The sequence below is a fragment of the Dendropsophus ebraccatus genome, chromosome 10, assembly GCF_027789765.1.
Source record: "Dendropsophus ebraccatus isolate aDenEbr1 chromosome 10, aDenEbr1.pat, whole genome shotgun sequence".
Lineage (NCBI taxonomy): Eukaryota > Metazoa > Chordata > Amphibia > Anura > Hylidae > Dendropsophus > Dendropsophus ebraccatus.
The window spans coordinates 17,418,687-17,440,903 of NC_091463.1; the positions used below are offsets into that span (position 1 = coordinate 17,418,687).

General features: G+C 42.8%; 1 protein-coding gene across 12 annotated transcripts in view; it reads right to left on the reverse strand.

The window, feature by feature from the left end:
* FOXP3 (forkhead box P3) overlaps positions 1-22,217 on the reverse strand; it is a 90,550-nt gene that overhangs the window by 21,246 nt on the left and 47,087 nt on the right. For 4 of the 12 annotated variants that reach the window (XM_069985971.1, XM_069985970.1, XM_069985969.1 and 1 more), the window contains exon 1: positions 12,527-12,910. The exons of 3 other annotated variants lie outside the window; for them this stretch is intronic. The gene's annotated coding sequence lies outside the window, so the exon portion shown is untranslated. Of the gene's footprint in view, positions 1-8,177; positions 8,265-12,526; positions 12,911-13,191; positions 13,214-14,150; positions 14,225-21,653; positions 21,753-22,217 lie in introns of those variants that run through there. 5 more of the 12 variants (XM_069985961.1, XM_069985959.1, XM_069985968.1 and 2 more) reach the window with 5 other exon arrangements.

The following is a 22,217-nucleotide window of genomic DNA, read 5'->3' on the forward strand; positions in this document are numbered from 1 at the left end:
CTAAACTTAAAAGGAACATAGACTTATTAAACTAGAATAGAAGAACAGTCCTGAAAAAAGTCTCTTAATGGTTATCCTCCATCAGCCATGAAGCTGGTCCCTTCTGGGATTGGAAGTAGTCTACCAAAAGCGTCCAACAACAAGAACAATATGGAGAACTGCGTCCAACAACAAGAACAATATGGAGAACTATTTGATTTCGTAATTTTATTGGACTTCAAATTATCAGGTGTATAGCCCCAAATAGACACTTTACCATCACATTACTCCAAATCCCTACAGTAAAAATGTCTGAAAATCACAGAAACTGTACAAGAGTAAGCGCTCTTCTAGGATATGGTAAAGTGATTGGATAACAATTTGATTTCGTGATTTTATTGGACTTCAAAGTGTGCGACATATAGCCCCAAATACACACTTTACCATCACATTACTCCAAATCCCTACAGTAAAAATGTCTGAAAATCACAGAAACTGTACAAGAGTAAGCACTCTTCTAGGATATGGTAAAGTGATTGGATAACAATTTGATTTCGTGATTTTATTGGACTTCAAAGTGTGGGACATATAGCCCTAAATAGACATTTTACCATCACATTACTCCAAATCCCTACAGTAAAAATGTCTGAAAATCACAGTACCTGTACGAGAGTAAGCGCTCTTCTAGGATATGGTAACAAGATTGGACAACAATTTGATTTCGTAATTTTATTGGACTTCAAAATGTGCGACATATAGCCCCAAATAGACACTTTACCATCACATTACTCCGAATCCGTACAGTAAAAATGTCTGAAAATCACAGAACCTGTAAGAGAGTAAGCGCTCTTCTAGGATATGGTAGCGAGATTGGATAACAATTTGATTTCATGATTTTATTGGACTTCAAAATGTGCGACATATAGCCCCAAATACACACTTTACCATCACATTACTCCAAATCCGTACAGTAAAAATGTCTGAAAATCACAGAATCTGTACGAGAGTAAGCGCTCTCCTAGGATATGGTAAAGTGATTGGATAACAATTTGATTTCGTAATTTTATTGGACTTCAAAGTGTGGGACATATAGCCCCAAATAGACACTTTACCATCACATTACTCCGAATCCCTACAGTAAAAATGTCTGAAAATCACAGAACCTGTACGAGAGTAAGCACTCTTCTAGGATATGGTAGCGAGATTGGATAACAATTTGATTTTGTGATTTTATTGGACTTCAAAATGTGCGACATATAACCCTAAATAAACACTTTACCATCACATTACTCCGAATCCGTACAGTAAAAATGTCTGTAAATCACAGAAACTGTACGAGAGTAAGCGCTCTTCTAGGATATGGTAGCGAAATTGGATAACAATTTGATTTCGTGATTTTATTAGACTTCAAATAGTGGGGCATATAGCCCCAAATAGACACTTTACCATCACATTACTCCGAATCCGTACAGTAAAAATGTCTGAAAATCACAGAACCTGTACGTGAGTAAGCGCTCTTCTAGCATATGGTAGCGAAATTGGATAACAATTTGATTTCGTGATTTTATTGGACTTCAAAATGTGCGACATATAGCCCCAAATAGACACTTTACCATCACATTACTCCGAATCCCTACAGTAAAAATGTCTGAAAATCACAGAACCTGTACGAGAGTAAGCGCTCTTCTAGGATATGGTAGCGAGATTGGATAACAATTTGATTTTGTGATTTTATTGGACTTCAAAATGTGCGATATATAACCCCAAATAGACACTTTACCATCTTATTACTCCGAATCCCTACAGTAAAAATGTCTGAAAATCACAGAAACTGTACGAGAGTAAGCGCTCTTCTAGGATATGGTAGCGAGATTGGATAACAATTTGATTTCGTGATTTTATTGGACTTCAAAATGTGCGACATATAGCCCCAAATAGACACTTTACCATCACATTACTCCGAATCCCTACAGTAAAAATGTCTGAAAATCACAGAACCTGTACGAGAGTAAGCGCTCTTCTAGGATATGGTATCAGGATTGAATAACAATTTGATTTTGTGATTTTATTGGACTTCAAAATGTGCGACATATAGCCCCAAATAGACACTTTACCATCACATTACTCCGAATCCCTACAGTAAAAATGTCTGAAAATCACAGAACCTGTACGAGAGTAAGCGCTCTTCTAGGATATGGTATCGAGATTGGATAACAATTTGATTTTGTGATTTTATTGGACTTCAAAATGTGCGACATATAACCCCAAATAGACACTTTACCATCACATTACTCCGAATCCCTACAGTAAAAATGTCTGAAAATCACAGAAACTTTACGAAAGTAAGCGCTCTTCTAGGATATGGTAGCGAAATTGGATAACAATTTGATTTCGGGATTTTATTGGACTTCAAATAGTGGGACATATAGCCCCAAATAGACACTTTACCATCACATTACTCTGAATTCGTACAGTAAAAATGTCTGAAAATCACAGAACCTGTAACAGAGTAAGCGCTCTTCTAGGATATGGTAGCGAAATTGGATAACAATTTGATTTCGCGATTTTATTGGACTTCAAAATGTGCGACATATAGCCCCAAATAGACACTTTACCATCACATTACTCCGATTCCGTACAGTAAAAATGTCTGAAAATCACAGAACCTGTACGAGAGTAAGCGCTCTTCTAGGATATGGTAGCGAAATTGGATAACAATTTGATTTCGTGATTTTATTGGACTTCAAATAGTGGGACATATAGCCCCAAATAGACACTTTACCATCTTATTACTCCGAATCCGTACAGTAAAAATGTCTGAAAATCAATGTCTAAGACAAATAAGAGAAATAAATTAAAATGAGCCTGGTTTTCAGGTGTTAAAAATTACATATAGTTAGAAAAAAATAAAATATTCCTGGAGCTGAAGGGGTTAACAGTATATGAATTAAACTGTGGTGGATGTGTAGGGGTTAAAAGTGGATGAATTGAAGTGTTGTGGATCTAAAGGGGTTAACAGTGGATGAATTAGATTGTAGTGGATGTGAAGAGGTTAACAGTGGGGTAATTGAACAGTTGTGGATCTGAGGGGTTAACAGTGGGTGAATGGACCTGAAGGGGTTAACAGTTGGCATTCTTTAGTTAGTCTCACATGTAGGTGTCACCCTATGATCTTCCTGGCACATTCTGGAGCCTGGAACTAACTAGTCCTGGCTATTACCGTAAAACATGGTATATAGGAGCACTGCAATTCCTAGTGCTGATAGTGTGACTCCATTTCAGTGAAGTGCTGATAGCGTGACTGCAGTGGCCGTTGCTATGAGCGACCAATGCGGTCGCACAGGGCTCCGGCCACCAGCCTGTCAGGGGGGAGCGCCATGGATGGGTAATCTACTTACCCCTCCATGGCGCCCCCTGCAGGGCCCCCCCCGTCCGCTGCTGCTGCGGCGCTTCAGCGCTGCAGCAGCAGCGATACTGACAGAGAGAGAGCCATTGGCTCCCTCCCTGTCAGTCACTCTTGTGGCCGCACTTCCTGCAGTCACAAGAGGCCGCACTCTCCCTCTAGCGCCCGACGTCACTGGAGCGTGAGGGTGAGGGGAGTGCAGCCTCTTGTGACCGCAGGCAGTGCGGCCACAAGAGGGAAGAGAAGAGGAACGCGTGGACCCAGGTGAGTAACAGTGTTTGTTTTTTTCAATGTTATATGGGAGGGGGAGCACATATACTATGGGGGGGGGGCTATATACTATGGGGGGGGGCACAGGGGGGCTATATACTATGGGGGGGCACAGGGGGCTATATACTATGGGGGGGGGGAACAGGGGGCTATATACTATGGGGGAGGACAGGGGGCTATATACTATGGGGGAGCACAGGGGGCTATATACTACTGGGGAGCACAGGGGAGCTATATACTATGGGGGAGCACAGGGGGCTATATACTACTGGGGAGCACAGGGGGCTATATACTATGGGGGAGCACAGGGGAGCTATATACTATGGGGGAGCACAGGGGAGCTATATACTATGGGGGAGCACAGGGGGCTATATACTATGGGGAGCACAGGGGAGCTATATACTATGGGGGAGCACAGGGGGCTATATACTACTGGGGAGCACAGGGGAGCTATATACTATGGGGGAGCACAGTTGGCTATATACTACTGGGGAGCACAGGGAAGCTATATACTATGGGGGAGCACAGGGGGCTATATACTACTGGGGAGCACAGGGAAGCTATATACTACTGGGGAGCACAGGGAGCTATATACTATGGGGAGCACAGGGGAGCTATACACTATGGGGGAGCACAGGGGGCTATATACTATGGGGGAGCACAGGGGGCTATATACTACTGGGGAGCACAGGGGGCTATATACTATGGGGGAGCACAGGGGAGCTATATACTATGGGGGAGCACAGGGGTCTATATACTATGGGGAGCACAGGGGAGCTATATACTATGGGGGAGCACAGGGGAGCTATATACTATGGGGGAGCACAGGGGGCTATATACTATGGGGGAGCACAGGGCTATATACTACTGGGGAGCACAGGGGAGCTATATACTACGGGGGAGCACAGGGGGCTATATACTACTGGGGAGCACAGGGGGCTATATACTACTGGGGAGCACAGGGAGCTATATACTATGGGGGAGCACAGGGGAGCTATATACTATGGGGGAGCACAGGGGAGCTATATACTATGGGGGAGCACAGGGGAGCTATATACTATGGGGGAGCACAGGGGAGCTATATACTATGGGGGAGCACAGGGGAGCTATATACTATGGGGGAGCACAGGGGGATATATACTATGGGGGAGCACAGGGGAGCTATATACTATGGGGGAGCACAGGGGAGCTATATACTATGGGGGAGCACAGGGGAGCTATATACTATGGGGGAGCACAGGGGAGCTATATACTATGGGGGAGCACAGGGGGATATATACTATGGGGGAGCACAGGGGAGCTATATACTATGGGGGAGCACAGGGGAGCTATATACTATGGGGGAGCACAGGGGAGCTATATACTATGGGGGAGCACAGGGGACTATATACTACTGGGGAGCACAGGGGTCTATATACTATGGGGAGCACAGGGAAGCTATATACTACTGGGGAGCACAGGGGAGCTATATACTACTGGGGAGCACAGGGGAGCTATATACTACTGGGGAGCACAGGGGAGCTATATACTACTGGGGAGCACAGGGGGCTATATACTACTGGCGAGCACAGGGGGCTATATACTATGGGGGAGCACAGGGGGCTATATACTATGGGGGAGCACTGGGGAGCTATATACTATTGGGGAGCACAGGGGGCTATATACTATTGGGGAGCACAGGGAGCTATATACTATTGAGGAGCACAGGGGTCTATATACTATGGGGGAGAGCACAGGGGGGCTATATATTATGGAGAGCACAGGGGGGGCTATATACTATGGGGGAGCACAGGGGGATATATACTATGGGGGAGCACAGGGGAGCTATATACTATGGGGGAGCACAGGGGAGCTATATACTATGGGGGAGCACAGGGGAGCTATATACTATGGGGGAGCACAGGGGAGCTATATACTATGGGGGAGCACAGGGGGATATATACTATGGGGGAGCACAGGGGAGCTATATACTATGGGGGAGCACAGGGGAGCTATATACTATGGGGGAGCACAGGGGAGCTATATACTATGGGGGAGCACAGGGGACTATATACTACTGGGGAGCACAGGGGTCTATATACTATGGGGAGCACAGGGAAGCTATATACTACTGGGGAGCACAGGGGAGCTATATACTACTGGGGAGCACAGGGGAGCTATATACTACTGGGGAGCACAGGGGAGCTATATACTACTGGGGAGCACAGGGGGCTATATACTACTGGCGAGCACAGGGGGCTATATACTATGGGGGAGCACAGGGGGCTATATACTATGGGGGAGCACTGGGGAGCTATATACTATTGGGGAGCACAGGGGGCTATATACTATTGGGGAGCACAGGGAGCTATATACTATTGAGGAGCACAGGGGTCTATATACTATGGGGGAGAGCACAGGGGGGCTATATATTATGGAGAGCACAGGGGGGGCTATATACTATTGGGGAGAGCACAGGGGGCTATATACTATTGGGGGGAGCAAAGGGGGGCTATATACTATTGGGGGAGAGCACAGGGGGGCTATATACTATTGTGGGAGAGCATAGGGGTCTATATACTATTGGAGAGCACAGGGGGGTATATACTATTGGGGGAGAGCACAGGGGGGCTATATACTATTGTGGGAGAGCACAGGGGGGCTATATACTATTGTGGGAGAGCACAGGGGTCTATATACTATGGGGAGAGCACAGGGGGGCTATATATTATGGAGAGCACAGGGGGGCTATCTACTATTGGGGAGAGCACAGGGGGCTATATACTATTGGGGGGGAGCACAGGGGGCTATATACTATTGGGGGAGAGCACAGGGGGGCTATATACTATTGTGGGAGAGCACAGGGGAGCTATATACTATTGTGGGAGAGCACAGGGGGGGCTATATACTACTGGGGAGAGTGCACAGGGGGGCTATATACTAATGGGGGAGCGCACAGGAGGGCTGTATATAACTGGAGGAGCACATGAGGGTCTATATACTACAGGGACACCTTAAAACTATGGAGGCACAGAGGGGTGTAACTATGTAGGGGTACAGAGGGGTGTAACTACTGTATAGGGGTACAAGGGACCTAACTACTGTATGTGTTGGAGCCTAAAATATTTGTCTGGCAGATTCTGGAGAGAAGATTCACAGCCAGGAGAAGACTTCAAGGTGGCCCAGGCTGGATGGAGAGAAAAAGAAAAGGTGACAGACTCTGATCGGAGAAGACGCCCCGGTGAGTCACTGGATGTAACTGCACTCTGTTATAGGGTTGTAGTGTTAGGGGTCATGGTGTGGCGGTATTATGTAATGGTATCATTGGTGATATCTTTCTGTTTTGTTCAGTGCAGTTTTTATGTAATATGTAATCACTGTATGGTGGAAATAGTGTTATAAGGTAACTACTGTATGTATTGGGGCTCCTGATACAGTGTGGGGGCAAATTCAGTACATTATACAATGTGCCGAATGGGAAGGGGGGGGCCACTATTGAGGGCTGTGCACTGGGCCCACCAATGTATTAAAACGGCTCTGGGTCCAGAATGCGACATTTATTCATTTGTGGGACAAAGAACCTTCATTCTTATAATAGAATGAAGTCCGACCACTGGATTTCAACAAATTATGAGAACAGAGGTAAATTACCCCCCGATGGAATGGGGCAGTAGTGGGCATGCTCAGACAGTGCTCCATTCATTTGCTAAACTATGTTCTGAACATGTATGCTACCGTCCCATTCAGTCAGGGAGAACAAATGGCCTCCATTCTCATGATCAGTGCTGGTTCCAGAATTTAGGTGTCAAACTCAGGTCCTCCAGCTGTTGCACAACTACAATTGCCATAATGCCTGGACAGCCAAAGCTTTCGCTATCTAGGCATGATGGGAATAGTAGTTTTGTAGCAGCTGGAGACCTGGGTTTGACACCTGTGATTTAGACCCTCACCGATCAGATCAGGATAGGGGATCATTTTTAATCTTGAGATAATCCCTTTAATTTAAGTAACTTCAGCAGCGGGTAGTGGGTTGAATGCTGTGAATCAATCATTTATTGATGCGAAACAAGATTATTTTTTACTTTTACTTATTTAATTAACTTAAAAAATTCTCAGAATAGGGATCTTAGTGTGATATTATATGTACAGCGTGCCGCCCGATATGCAGAGATGCAGAACACTCTGTATCATGGAGACACTAGGGGGCATCTGTGCATCAGACATCATACTCCTGTCCTGTAACTGCATTTTCTCGTGTGTCAGAGAAATACCAAACCATAGAAGTGGAAGATCAGGAGTCAGAGAGCCACATAGATCCCGGAATAGGACATGCGAATCATTAATGGCTATGGCTACCTTTCAATAGGAAATCTATATGCTCACGTGCCGTGTTTGAACATACCCTTAAAGGGGTACTCCAGCTAAAAGCTTTTTCCAGTAATTGAAACACATTACAAAGTTATATAACTTTGTAATATCATTCAATCACCTATCTGCCCCCCCCCCCTCAATCCCCCACCAGGAAGTAAAGTAAACTCATTCTTACCTAATGACTGTTGACCCCAGGCTTTTCTGCGGCAGCCAATTTGTGACAATGACATCATCAAGAGGGAATCGGGTCTAAGCCCTGTTAAGCCAGCCTCTCTTTGTCAGATGACTCATCTTGCTCAGCTCTGATTGGCTGAGCAAGCTGTAAGCTACCTAACAATTTTACAGAGTCAGTTAGACATCACAGGAGACAAAGTGCATCATGGGAAAGCCCAAACCAACCAACCAAGACACCAACTGGAGCTTCAGGGACCTGCAAACAGCGGGAAATTCAAACGGAGACAGACTCAGGAGGGATGGTAAATGGGAAAACTATGTTTATGATTTTTTTTTTTTATCAGCGCTGGAGTACCCTGTTAAAGTTACTTTCCAAACATATTGCATTATTTATCACAGTTAAAAAGCTGCATCCACACTTCTTTGGGCTTCAGAGCTGAAATCTCCCAGCGGTCCTTGCATTCTTTAGTGATTACCATTTGGGGAAATGAGATTTTTTTTAATACCAGTCACTGTGCCATAATCTAAAAGGGGAAAAGCAACTGTATTCCCTGCAGCATTGCAGGAGATCATCTGAGCTGTTGGTGTGTACAGGTCTACAGGATTGTTGACTGTTTCCACTGACAACACAGCTTCTCCAAGGCTTACGAATCAAGAATATGGGGCCAGTGACGGGAAGTGTCACTGCCCTGACTAACTGTTTAGGTTCCTCAAGCCCTAGGGCTGCCAGGAAAACATGGATACAGCCTATAGCATGTTTTTAAGGACTCCCTAGAGCGGCATCCAACTTTTCCAGCCGCCGGGAGTCAAATGCCAAACACAGTGTGACAGGTCCACTCAACACTACTGTTGACAGCTCCCAATTCACCCATATACATGTATAGTGTGCACAGCTGAGCCCCCATGTGTTATTAATTTGGAGAGGGGAGAAGCCGCTGCCAGACACCACATCCAGGGAGAACAAAAAGATCAGGCATCTAAATTTAATATGACCAATGCTTCTTTCCTCCACCCTCCATGCTTTTTTCTTCCACCACAACCTGTTAGGCATAAGGCTGAAGGTCTCTTATAAGATGGTTAGGCGGTCTCACCTTAATTGGCGGATTCAATGTGTAAAGAAGGGTTTAGGATAGGTTTAGGCATAGTTTAGTGTATTCTTTCCAGTCTGACACGGTGCTCTATGCTGCCCCCTCTGTCCATGCCAGGAACTGTCCAGAGCAGGGGAGATTTTCTATGGGGATTTGCTGCTGCTCTGCACAGTTCCTGAACTCCTAGTAAATTCAGCCAGGACCTAAGTTAAGACCGGCGTACAAGTAAATCCCCCCCCCCCCCCTTAGTTTTGATGTATTTCAAAAGTATACCTATACATAATTTATAAGTGCATTGTGAGTCTTGTTTTGAAGGGGTACTTCGGAGGAGGATCAACTGGTATCAGGAAGTTATACAGATTTGTAAATTGCTTTCAGTGCTTGTCAGCTGCTGTATGTCCTGCAGGAAGTGGTGTATTCTCTCCAGTCTGACACATTGCTCTCTGCTGCCACCTCTGTCCATGTCAGGAGCTGTCCAGAGCAGGAGAGGTTTTCTATGGGGATTTTCTGCTGCTCTGGACAGTTCCAGACATGGACAGAGGTGTCAGCAGAGAGCACTGTGTCAGACTGGAAAAAATACATCACTTCCTGCAGGACATCCAGCAGTTGATGAGTATTGGAACTTCAGACTTCAGATTTTTAAATAGAAGAAATTTACAAATCTATATCATTTTCTGACACCAATTGATTTGAAAATGAAAAAAAAAGGCTCCCTTTAGCCGCTAGACGACCCTGGACGTAAATGTCCTGGAAGTCCGTCACCAGAGCAGAGCGCCCTTCATAGCAGGTGGGGGCCGGTTGCAGTGAGCAGCCCGTCCCTCACCGTTAATGACAGGCTGCACTGATCACGCTGCAGCCTGTCATTAACCCCTTAAATGCCGCAACTGCAGCGTTTAATTGTGTGTGATAGGGGCCTCTCCTGTCACTTACCGATTGGGACACCCGCAGTGTGACTGCAGGGGTCCCGATCGCTTTAACGGACCGCCAGAGGTCTCTTACCTCCCTCCGTGCGGTCCGATCTGCTCTCTGCTGATTGAGTCTGCCACAGGCAGGCTTGATCAGCAGAGCGCCTATCACACTGATCAATGCTATGCCTATGGCATAGCAATGACGGTGTATGCAATCTAAGGGGACTTAAAAAGTGTAAAAAAAAAAGAAGTAAAAATTTTGTTTTTTTTACAGTACCCCAAAGCCCCTCCCCCAACAAAAGTTAAAATCACCCCCTATCCCATTTGATTAATAAAACATAAAAAAATAATTTAATAAACATATTATATACCGTAGCGTGCGTAATTGTCCTATCTATTAATATATAACAATCATCATTCCGTATGGCGAGCGGTGTAAACGAAAAAAGGCAAAAAAGCGCCTGGATTACAGATTCTTTGTTACATTATATATAGAGATGAGCGAACCGGGTTCGGGTTCGAGTCCATCCGAACCTGAACGTTCGGTATTTGATTAGCTGGGGCTGCTGAACTTGGATAAAGCTCTGAGGTTGTCTGGAAAACATGGATACAGCCAATAACTATATCCATGTTTTCCACATAGCCTTAGGGCTTTATCCAAGTTCAGCAGCCACCGCTAATCAAATGCCGAAAGTTCGGGTTCGGATCGACTCGAGCATGCTAGAGGTTCACTCATCTCTAATTATATATAAATATTTTTTTATAAAAAGTGATCAAAACGTCCGATCTACACAAATAGGGTATAAATAAAAATTTGAGATCATGGCGCAAAAAAATGACACCCCATACAGCCCTGTAGGTGAAAAACTAAAACCGTTTTTAGCGTCACAATAGGAAAAAAAGCATTTAAATTTTTAAAAAATCATCAGAAAATATGTGTAATCCTGCATATGGTTGTGTTCAGACTGACCTATATAATTGTGTTTCTGGGCAACTGTTGTATCACGATTGCATCGTGTTGCAAGCCACAACATATTGACAATCATGCGACATTACCATTCCTAACCAAAGTGTCACATACATGTGTAGCCAGAGAAATCTGCTGCTATGGGTGACAGGTCCTCTATACGCCGCAGCCCTGCAGCCACCCCATTATATCAGGCAGCTGCTATTTTCCTTTTTCTGTAAAAGTTCCGTCCGAGTCAGAATCTCCACATTAAACCAATTAAACTTTGCTGAGAAGAGATAGGAAAGCAGAAGACATCATAAATCACACGGCAGCTAACAATATGGCGGTAGACAAAAGTGACATCAGCCGCCATGTTGTGCATTCATGGCCCTGACCCCGCTTTTACAGCAAACAATCATTTGCCGTCGGAATGCGGCCTAGTCCGTGAAAAGTGCTAAAAATAAATTTTTCTGCCTAATTCTCCAATCATTCTTCACTTATTTAATCTCCACCAATGGGTTGCACAATGTTTACTGGATAAACAATGTGTATTATATCAAGCCACCTACTCCGTGCCAGAGAAATCCGAAGCACCGAGTATTTATAGGCTCCAAAGCAGATGGAAAATATGTACAAAAGGAAACAAAGACCCAGGGAATGGTAATTAACTCCGAGGGCCCCGGGGCCGCCGCCTTCTCCTTCTTCTTCATTCCAGGCACTTAGGACTTGGCTGTGAAGGCACTAACACTTGTATAATATAAGTGTGAGTGTGTCTGTAAGTGAGGCGTCTAGGGTGTGAGTGTAGCTTTAAATAAATAATAGGAGGGGTGGAATATTATGAGTGTCCAGCTTACCACAGGTAACTATGCACTGTGTCTATTGTTACAAATAGGAGACCACCCTTAAAGAGATACTCCTCGAAAATCTTTTTCTTTCAAATTAACTTGTTTCAGAAAGGTATATAGATTTGTAATTTACTTCTATGTAAAAATCTCATGTCTCCCCATACTTATCAGCTGCTGTATGTCCTGCAGGAAGGAGTGTATTATTTCTAGACTGACACAATGCTCTCTGCTGCCACCTCTGTCCATGTCAGGAACTGTCCAGAGCAGGAGAGGTTTTTTATGGGGATTTGCTACTGCTCTGGACAGTTCCTGACATGGACAGAGGTGGCAGCAGAGAGCATTGTGTCAGTCTAGAAATAATATACTCCTTCCTGCAGGACATACAGCAGCTGATAAGTATGGAAAGACATGAGATTTTTACATAGAAGTAAATTACAAATCTGTATAACTTTCTTACAGCAGATGATTTAAAAGAAGAATATTTTCCCGGAGTACCCCTTTAAAGGGACTTTTCCCAAAATTAGAGGATATTCCCTATTCAGATGATAGGGGATAAGTACCTGATCCGACCAATGGAACAGTGGTTGCTTGATCTTCTAAGACCCCCACTGATTTTTAGAACAGGGGGCCGCAGTGAGGGGCAGCAATGGTGGAACATGTGTGCACCCACTCCATAGAAAGTCAGGTACAGGTAGTGAATAGGAATATTTATCCAAGTTCTATTACAAAGTTATATATTCCCTGGAATATCCCTTGAAAGCTCAGAGTCTCTGACCCATCTCCATCTATAAATTCCTGCTTAGCTCCACAGATGGATGAATGCCAGCTGGCTAACACTGAACCTGGACAAAACTGCGCCGTTAGTCAGAGGTCAGCACGTTACAGCATCATGGCAAGTTCAAAGGTCAACACCTCTTTACTGGCAACTATAAGCATATAGGAGGAGATTTATCAAACATGGTGTAAAGTGAAACTGGCTCAGTTGCCCCTAGCAACCAATCAGATTCCACCTTTCATTTTCCAAAAAGTCTGTGAGGAATGAAAGGTGGAATCTGATTGGTTGCTAGGGGCAACTGAGCCAGTTTCACTTTACACCATGTTTGATAAATCTCCCCCATAGGGTGTAGACTGAGAGCTGTCTCTCAGGGATCTGTCCACATTGGAAATGAGCGAACCTCAAGCACGCTCAGATCCGTCCGAACCCAAACATTCTGTATTTAATTACCAATGGCTGAAGAAGTTGGATATAACCATGACTAGAGATGATCGAACAGCGGAAAATCTTAGGTTCTGTCGAACTGGAACCTTGCCGAACTTTCCGCATTTGATTCCCGATGCCTTCACGGTCCGTGCGGAAGGAGGAGACAGCCCGGGTCCTACCTGGAATTCCGGGACACAGCCTATTACTTAGGCTGAACACCGGAATTCCAGGTATTCGGAAGGTTCGGCAAATGTACACAACTTATAGAAGCAATTTGCAAATCTGTATAACTTCCTGACACCAGTCGATTCTCCTCAGGTGTACCCCTTTAAAAAAAAAAGACTCACAACACACTTATGAATTTTTGTATACATTATGAAATAAATCAAAACAATTTTGTTTTTATAAAATTTGAATGTAAAACACCAACAAAAACATTACATCTACAACTGGCACCTGATTATTTTCTATGGACGTCAACAAGGGTTTAAAGGGCAACTCCACACTACTCTCATCGGTCGTCACCCTTTAGGCCGTGTTTTAATATTATCACAGTAAAAATATTTTGGAAGAAGGAATGATGGCAGAGGCCTTTGGCTTTTTTGCCACCTTGTCGATAATGTAGTGTCCTCTAGTTGGACAGGATAGAGGGACAGCTGTCATGTATTGCTGTGCCTTGTTTGTTTTCCTTTGGCTGGAGTTAGTCTGGAGTGGGATCAGCGTTTGCACCTGTTTTTTGGAATGGGATTACCAGCTCAAAGTAAGGCATGTAGCGGAGGGCTGTCTGCCTGTGCCCCGCTCGATTGATGGCATGCCAAGCTGCTCTTCTCACACAGTATATGTCTTGTGGCTAACCACCAACAGGCAGTGCACTTCAAAACACGGCAAGAAATCAGATACCCGTCTTATATGTCAGACGCCAGGGCCAGCCAGCTCTTCCAATGTCACTGAGTGCTGCGCGGGAGTGTGGGCTGTGACTGTACCTGGGAAATCACCTTGTTCTGTGAGAGGCGCTCAGATCACTGAAGCCCATCAGGTTGTCAGCAGCCATCCCAATCTGTGATTATAAAACATAGACGCTTCTGGTCAGATTGGGAGTTTATTATTGGGGGGTTACTCATGGTACATTCAGATATAACACCTGGATATGTAGGAATAAACTGACAACTAGGCGTTGCCAGATGGAGCTGGTGTGGAAGCATTGTCACGCTGAGCAGGGAAACGCCCCTTTGGCAAGTGTGAATTTTAATGCCTAGTTGTCAATCATCTCATATACAGTGGTACCTCGGTTTAAGAATAACTTGTATTAAGAGCGCTTTGCAAGAAGAGCTCACAGTTTTTCAAAATTGTAACTTGGTTTAAGAGCATTGCTTTGGTTTAAGAGCTTCCTGTACTGGGAGGGGGAGTGGGGGAGAGGCATGGTCTGTATAGTGGGGTCTACAGCCCTGTACTCTGACCCAAAAAGTCTCCCTCACCTTCCAAATCATAGCAGATCCACTTCAGGCTGGGGCTTACATCGGGGACAGGACTGTGGAGGTAATCTTCTCATAGCTGTAACCCCTCTCTTCCCTGACAGAGAGAGCTGCACTGCTCATTCCTACATGCTCTCTGCAGTCTCTGTCAGCTCTTGTGTTTCCCATTCTCTCTATTTCTGCTGTAATGGGCCTGCTCTTACACTCAGCTATACACACTGCTTCTATAATGTGCCTGCACTCACACTCAGCTATACACACTGCTGCTATAATGTGCCTGCTCTTACACTCAGCTATACACATTGCATCTATAATGTGCCTGCACTCACACTCAGCTATACACACTGCTTCTATAATGTGTCTGCACTCACACTCAGTTATACACACTGCTGCTATAATGTGCCTGCTCTTACACTCAGCTATACACACTGCCTTTATAATGTGCCTGCACTCACACTCAGCTATACACACTGCTTCTATAATGTGCCTGTACTCACACTCAGCTATACACACTGCTGCTCTTATGTGCCTGCACTCACACTCCGCTATACACAATGCTCTGCCATTCACACTGATGCATAACAAAGTTTCTGTCACTGTCCTCCTACACAGCTCTGTGATTCTCACTTCCTGATTGGTCCATGCTGAGCACACACCCCTCCCCCATTGCTGTCATGTGACCACACAGACCTCTGACAGCAGCCCTGCTTCTCTATTATACCCTGTTGTACTACGCTACTGCATTATGGGGATCTGCAGTTCCATCCTTTATCTACAAACTGCTGCTGTTATTTCATTCTTATGCAGTTACTATACATTGTACTCCACATGCTGATTGCTATACTGTACAGTGACTTATAATATCACATATTCAGCTGTTTATCATTGTTTTGTTTTGTTTGTTTTTTTCATTTGTTTTACATGTTATTCAGAATAAAAAAAATATTATTTTTGGGGCGTGGAACCAATTGTCTGCATTTCAATGCTTTCTTATGGGAAAATTTGCTTTGATTTAAGAGTGGATATGGATTACAAGCGCGGTCCCAGAACAAATATGCTCGTAATCCAAGGCACCACTGTACTTGTATGAGGAGTAACAGAAGAAAAGCACCACACATAATTCTAAGATGTTCTGGGATTGTTATTTTAGGAGGAATAGAAGGATTTACTAAAACTGACAGATCAGAAATAAGCAGGGGCGGATTAACTTTACCATAGGTCCCGGGCTGTTCACCAAGCCTGGGCCCCCCCACCCCACTGTAACTAAGGCAGCACTAGCCTGGCGTTCATAGTACAGGACAGATAATGTCATGATGTCCTGATTTGTGCAAAATTGCCATAAAAAAGCAGTGATTTTTTGCAAATCATGGCGGAAGTGTAGCCAGGAGACAGTACACCGCTGAAAGTATAAGTCTTTTTGGGTGGTAATGGGCCCCCCAGGAGCTCAGGGCCCCGGGCTGCCGCCCGAAACGCCCCTATTATAATCCACTACTGGGAATAAGTCCCCTGTACATCCACTGCCAGTAATGGTGGAAATAGTGTATATAACTGTTACTAGTGGAGGCCAGGAAAAATATCTTGAGGGAGAAATGGAGAGAAGGAAAGAGTAATAATACATAGATAGGAGATAGATAGATAGATAGATAGATAGATAGGAGATAGATAGATAGATAGATAGATAGATAGATAGATAGATAGATGATAGATAGATAGATAATAGATAGATAGATAGATAGATAGGAGATAGATAGATAGATAGATAGGAGATAGATAGGAGATAGATAGATAGATAGATAGATAGGAAATAGATAGATAGATAGATAGATAGGAGATAGATAGATAGATAGATAGATAGATAGATAGATAGATAGATAGGAGATAGATAGATAGATAGATAGATAGATGATAGATAGGAGATAGATAGATAGATAGATAGATAGGAAATAGATAGATAGGTAGATAGATAGATAGATAGATAGATAGGAGATAGATAGATAGATAGATAGATAGATAGGAGATAGATAGATAGATAGATAGATAGATAGATAGATAGGAGATAGATAGATAGATAGATAGATAGATAGATGATAGATAGGAGATAGATAGATAGATAGGAAATAGATAGATAGGTAGATAGATAGATAGATAGATAGGAGATAGATAGATAGATAGATAGATAGATAGGAGATAGATAGATAGATAGATAGATAGATAGGAGATAGATAGGAGATAGATAGATAGATAGGAGATAGATAGATAGATAGATAGATAGATAGATAGATAGATAGGAGATGGATAGATAGATGCTAGAGATGATGATCGATAGAGAGATAGGAGATGAATAGGTAATATGTATGAGATAGATAATAGATGTGAGAGAGATGAGAGATGAGATAGATAAATATATATAGATATTAGGCGATGAGGCAGTTTACGGTTGTGACACCAGGGGGCCTGTGACTCCATGGATCCCCTGTGGTGTTGGGGGGTGAGGTGTGGAGTGCGCTCTCTCCTAATTAATAAGTTCTTTCATTACCAGATTAATATGTAAATGTCTCATTACACAGGGAGAACGCTGTGACGGGGGAAGAGAGCCGGCAGGGAGAAGCTGAGGATGATTTGCAGACATGCCGGTTACCTGGTAATATTATAAGTGCTGGCTGCTAATATCCCCTTCTCCTAATAACATCTCCTACGCCGTATGGCGGCAATCAGTGATTAGTATTATTACCATGTGCTTATGGTGGGGCAGGATGTCTCCATTATCCTCCATACTGTATCAACCTTAAAGGGGTAGAACAATATTCTTTCTATATACATTCTATATTCTATACAATATAACAATTCTATAGTAAAAACAGGTAAGATGAGCTGTGGTGGGACGCATACAACACTGAAGCAGCAGGGGATGCAGGGAGACTGGAGCTCAGCTATCCCCTTGCTGAATGTGAATGAGACCAAGCTGTAATACAAGCTGTAGATCTTTACCATACTATACATAAAGTGTAAAAAATTTAATGAATTAGCAGTAAATAATTGGATTTTTCTATACGTATATGTCAGTAAATCAGGCAGTAAACCTATAAAACAGAGCATAGCCATATCAATGTCACAAATACACAATAATAAGCATACAACACTACATAAAACAGCCCAATACTATGACCGACTTTACAGTATATTCAATAATATAGTTAGTTCTTCTATTCTGTGTAGCTATTGTATTGTAGAGGGTTTAGTGTTTATGATAAGAAAAGCCTAAAAGGTCTAAAAAAAATTCTAAACCAGGCGAAACTTGTCATGTAATAAACCAAAAATATAGCATAAATGCACATAAAGCTAAAAGTACAAGCGGCATCATCCCCATCATTACATCTACAGGGTTTCACAGTGGCACCGTGCGGTTATAGATTTTCGGATTAGTTGGCATTCACTGCTTGTAAATGGGTGTGGACCATCTACGGGATATGGGGGTGGGGGGGCCAACAAGGTGCTTTTCACTCTGTTTCTCAGAAAAGCAAATGCTGCTTCTTTTCTGCAGAGTTGCTGCCTATGGCGTCACTGCGGTCGTTGTTGCCGCGTTGCGGGTTGTGATGGAGGAGGCCGATTATTCAGCAGATGGTACTTTCCTGTGGACGTCACAAGCCAGCACCACAGGAAAAATTCATATTACAATTGAATTGAGTTTTCCGGACTCTGGTGGTGTAAACAGTGCACCCCAACCTGTGGCTCTCCAGCTGTTACAAGATACAACACCCAACATGCCCTTAAAGGGGTTATCCAGCACTACAAAAACATGGCCACTTTCCCCCCCTCTCTTGTCTCCAGATTGGGTGTGGTTTCAAACTCAGTTCCATTGAAGTAAATGGAGCTTAATTGCAAACCACTGAACTGGAGGCAAGAGAGGGAGAAAAGTGGCCATGTTTTTGTACCGCTGGATAACCCCTTTAAAGCCGAAGACTGTTGTTTTTCACCAGCTGGAGAGCCAAAGGCTGCGGAATACTGGTCTACACTACTGACAAAATTTAAGGGCTTTTCCAGCCATCCCTTCATTCCACCTGTAAGGCCGGTTTCACACAGTTGTGTCTGCATTACAGCTGCAAGGCCCGGCCTGACTGCAGATCTGGTGAGCTGGACTGACAGCAGGTCAGGCCGGGCCTAGCTTCTGGAATATAGATGCAAAAATGGGTCCATATGTCTGTGTAAAACACAAAACTATTTTGGTTTTCATTCTGAGTGGAACCAACCAAGAAGAACAATAATGAAAAGATTTGCACTTTTGTTTTCTGTGTTTACGCCCATCCTATACTGACCAAATACTACATGAGAGCCCAATCCGCAGGATAGGCTACTAACAGCTGATCAGCTGGGTGCGGGCGTCCTGTCTAGTGCTTGAACTACCGTGAGAATGGAGCCGGGAGCAGTTGGCTCTATTCTCTGTGTAGTGGCAGTGCCAGGATATTATAAGCTTCGGCTTCTATTCACTTCAATAGGATCCAAGGCCGCAGTACTCAAGGAACAACTATTATTAGTTTATATTGCAGATAGGGTATAAATTGTTTTCTACAGGAAAACATCTTTCTGTCATTTAACAAAATCTTTTTACAAAGTTGTGATAAGTCAGAGTCTCAGTGCTGAGACCCCCACCAGTCTCTAGATATTGCCAGTCACTCCCATTGCAGGAGATGGGCTCCATTATAAATCTATGGAGCCTGTCTCCTGCAATGAGACATGAGTGCTGAACCAGAGAGAGTGAAGAACTCTTGTATGTCAGTATATATATATATGTACACACACACTTTTAAGACAGAATCCTTTTTATATATATATATATATATATATATATATATATATATATTGACATACAGGAGTTCTTTACTCCCTGGATTAGCACTATGAAAAGCCAAGGGGTTTGGAATATATATAATTTTCAGCCAGAATCCTTAAGATATATATATATATAACGATACCTATATTTAAATATTTTTAAAGGTTGATTTGTCACTTTATTATATCATCTACATTAATGAAGTATAGAGATATCACACAGTACAATACATTTGTATAAGGCCGTGTTCACACATAATATTTTGATCAGGAACCAGGAGCAGATACCAGACACAGAAATGGGTACAAATCTTTTGTTTTTCTCTCCCCATTTTGGCTACAAATACTGATTATAATAGCACGTGTGAACACGGCCTTACAGCTACCACTTGTTCCCTTAATTTGCTATAAATTCTGTAATTTATGAGATAAATTAGGAACATGGCAGAATATACAGAAGGGACAAAGATGCATGGGCAGGGGTAAGAGGTGACTAGGCCCCATCGGACGGCCCAGTATTATGAAGGCCGTAATGAATCGCCTCCCTAAAGATTAACTAGATTTGGTTAAAGAGAATAAAGGAGTCATCTGTCTGCATGAAAAGAAAGAATCCGGCCTCCCACCAGATTATACCGATCAGCTGGAGCATAAAAGAGCCGGACCCCCAGTAGATTAAACTCAACCTGGACAATAATGGAGGGCTGAGACCCCAATTGATTCGTCCAAAGGGGAATTGGGAATTCATTTCCATACAGCCTGTGTGCTCCTGAATATATGGTCTCCATGTTTACTAGATTAAGTTCCATTAATAAGAAAGCCTCCATTAATCTTCCCCTGCGCCTCTTTGATTTCCGTATAATTTATGGGCTGACAGATGTGTTTGTCTTTCTGGACGAAAAGGGGGGGGTTGCCATGGAGGTAGCGGCGGCATGTGAGGAGGGAGACCCCCGCATCAGCAATGAATTCACGTAGAATGGGAAGGGGAGGGGGGCTATTGGTATCATTGGACTTTATTAAGATGTTAAAAGAGATTAGAATGGTGCAAAAGTGACAAACATCACCTTAAAAACAGGTTAAAACTATCGATTGTGTATTGTATCTATCCATCTCATAACCATTTTTATCTATCTATTATCTATCTTAATATCTATCTATGAATCTATCTACCTATCTATCTATCTATTATCTATCTTAATATCTATCTATCTATCTAATTTAGTTATCTGTCTTCATATCTATCTTCTATCTATCTATCTATCTATCTATCTATCTATCTCCTATCTATCTGTCTTCATATCTATCTATTTATCTGCTATTTATCTCCTATCTATCCATCCATCTATTTTGTACCATCCCCTCTCATCTATCTGTCTATCATCTATCTATCTATCTATCTATCTATCTATCTATCTATCTATCTCATATCTATCTATCTATCTATCTATCTCCTATCTATCCATCCATCCATCCATATATTAGGTATTGCGCCTCCCCCCATCTTTTTATCTATCTATCTATCTATCCATCTCCTATCTATCTATCCATCCATCCATCCATATATTAGGTATTGCCCCTCCCCCCATCTTTCTATCTATCTATCTATCTATCTATCTATCTATCTATCTATCTATCCATCTCCTATCTATCTATCTATCTATCTATCTATCTATCCATCTATTGTGTATCCCCCTTTCCTTCTCTCTCTGTCTCTCTCTCTGTCTCTCTCTCTTTAGTATAAGAACACAATACAATGTGTACTATGTATTGGGATTCTATAATCTATCCCTCTATTTTCTTTCTCTCTCTCCCCTGTGTAATACCTTTCTATTTCTATATGTAATATGAGCGCAGGACACAATGTAATTGCGTTATTTATTGGGATTCCCACCAACCAACCCATCCATCCATTAGTTATACAAACAGAAAAATTTAACTAAAAAAACTTTATAGAACAAAAATCAACCAGATCAGAATGTAAAGACTGTAATAATGTAAAGGATTCTATGTGGGATACTGTTACTCTCTATACCATTTTTCCTTTGAAATTATTATGAAAAATGTTTTTGATGTATATAAAACATTTTATGCCGACAAAAAAATTACAATAGTTTTGAATTCTTTCTATAGTGTAATTCTTTCTCTCCAGCAGTGGATATAGCATACACACCCTCCCTCCGTACCCCTTACCTCTTTCTTCCTGGTGACGGTCAAATGATTTTTGAGAACAGTCCCAAACAGTCCCTACTTATACCGCAAGGAAACGTGGCGTCCTCCCCATCATTGGCTCAGCCTCTGACCTCAAGTGGAAAGTGGACATTTTACATTAAAACCGAGATTTTTTTTTGTTTTGTTTTCACATGGTATTTTGGTAAGAAATCTATAGTTCAGGTTAAAAAGGTTAAAAAAATATCACAGAAACCGCGAAGGGGAAAAGAATGATCACTTAGAGGTAGTCTCTTCACGATGGATAGGTACGAGCCAGTCTGTTTATATAAAAAGTTACTTTTTAAAAAACTTTTTTATTTTATATTATCTCCCCCCCCCCCCCCCCCCCAATGTTCAGAACCCAATATAGAGGGTTGTTTGGTACAGTCTAAGGTTAAGTGAATCCGACCCATGGAGAGAGTGTATTTTGGACTCATGTCTTTGAGTGAATTTGGTTGTAGCCAAACAACAGGTCAACTAAAGCAGTGTTTCTCAATTCCAGTCCTCATGGCCCATCAACAGGTCATGTTTTGAGGATTTCCTTAG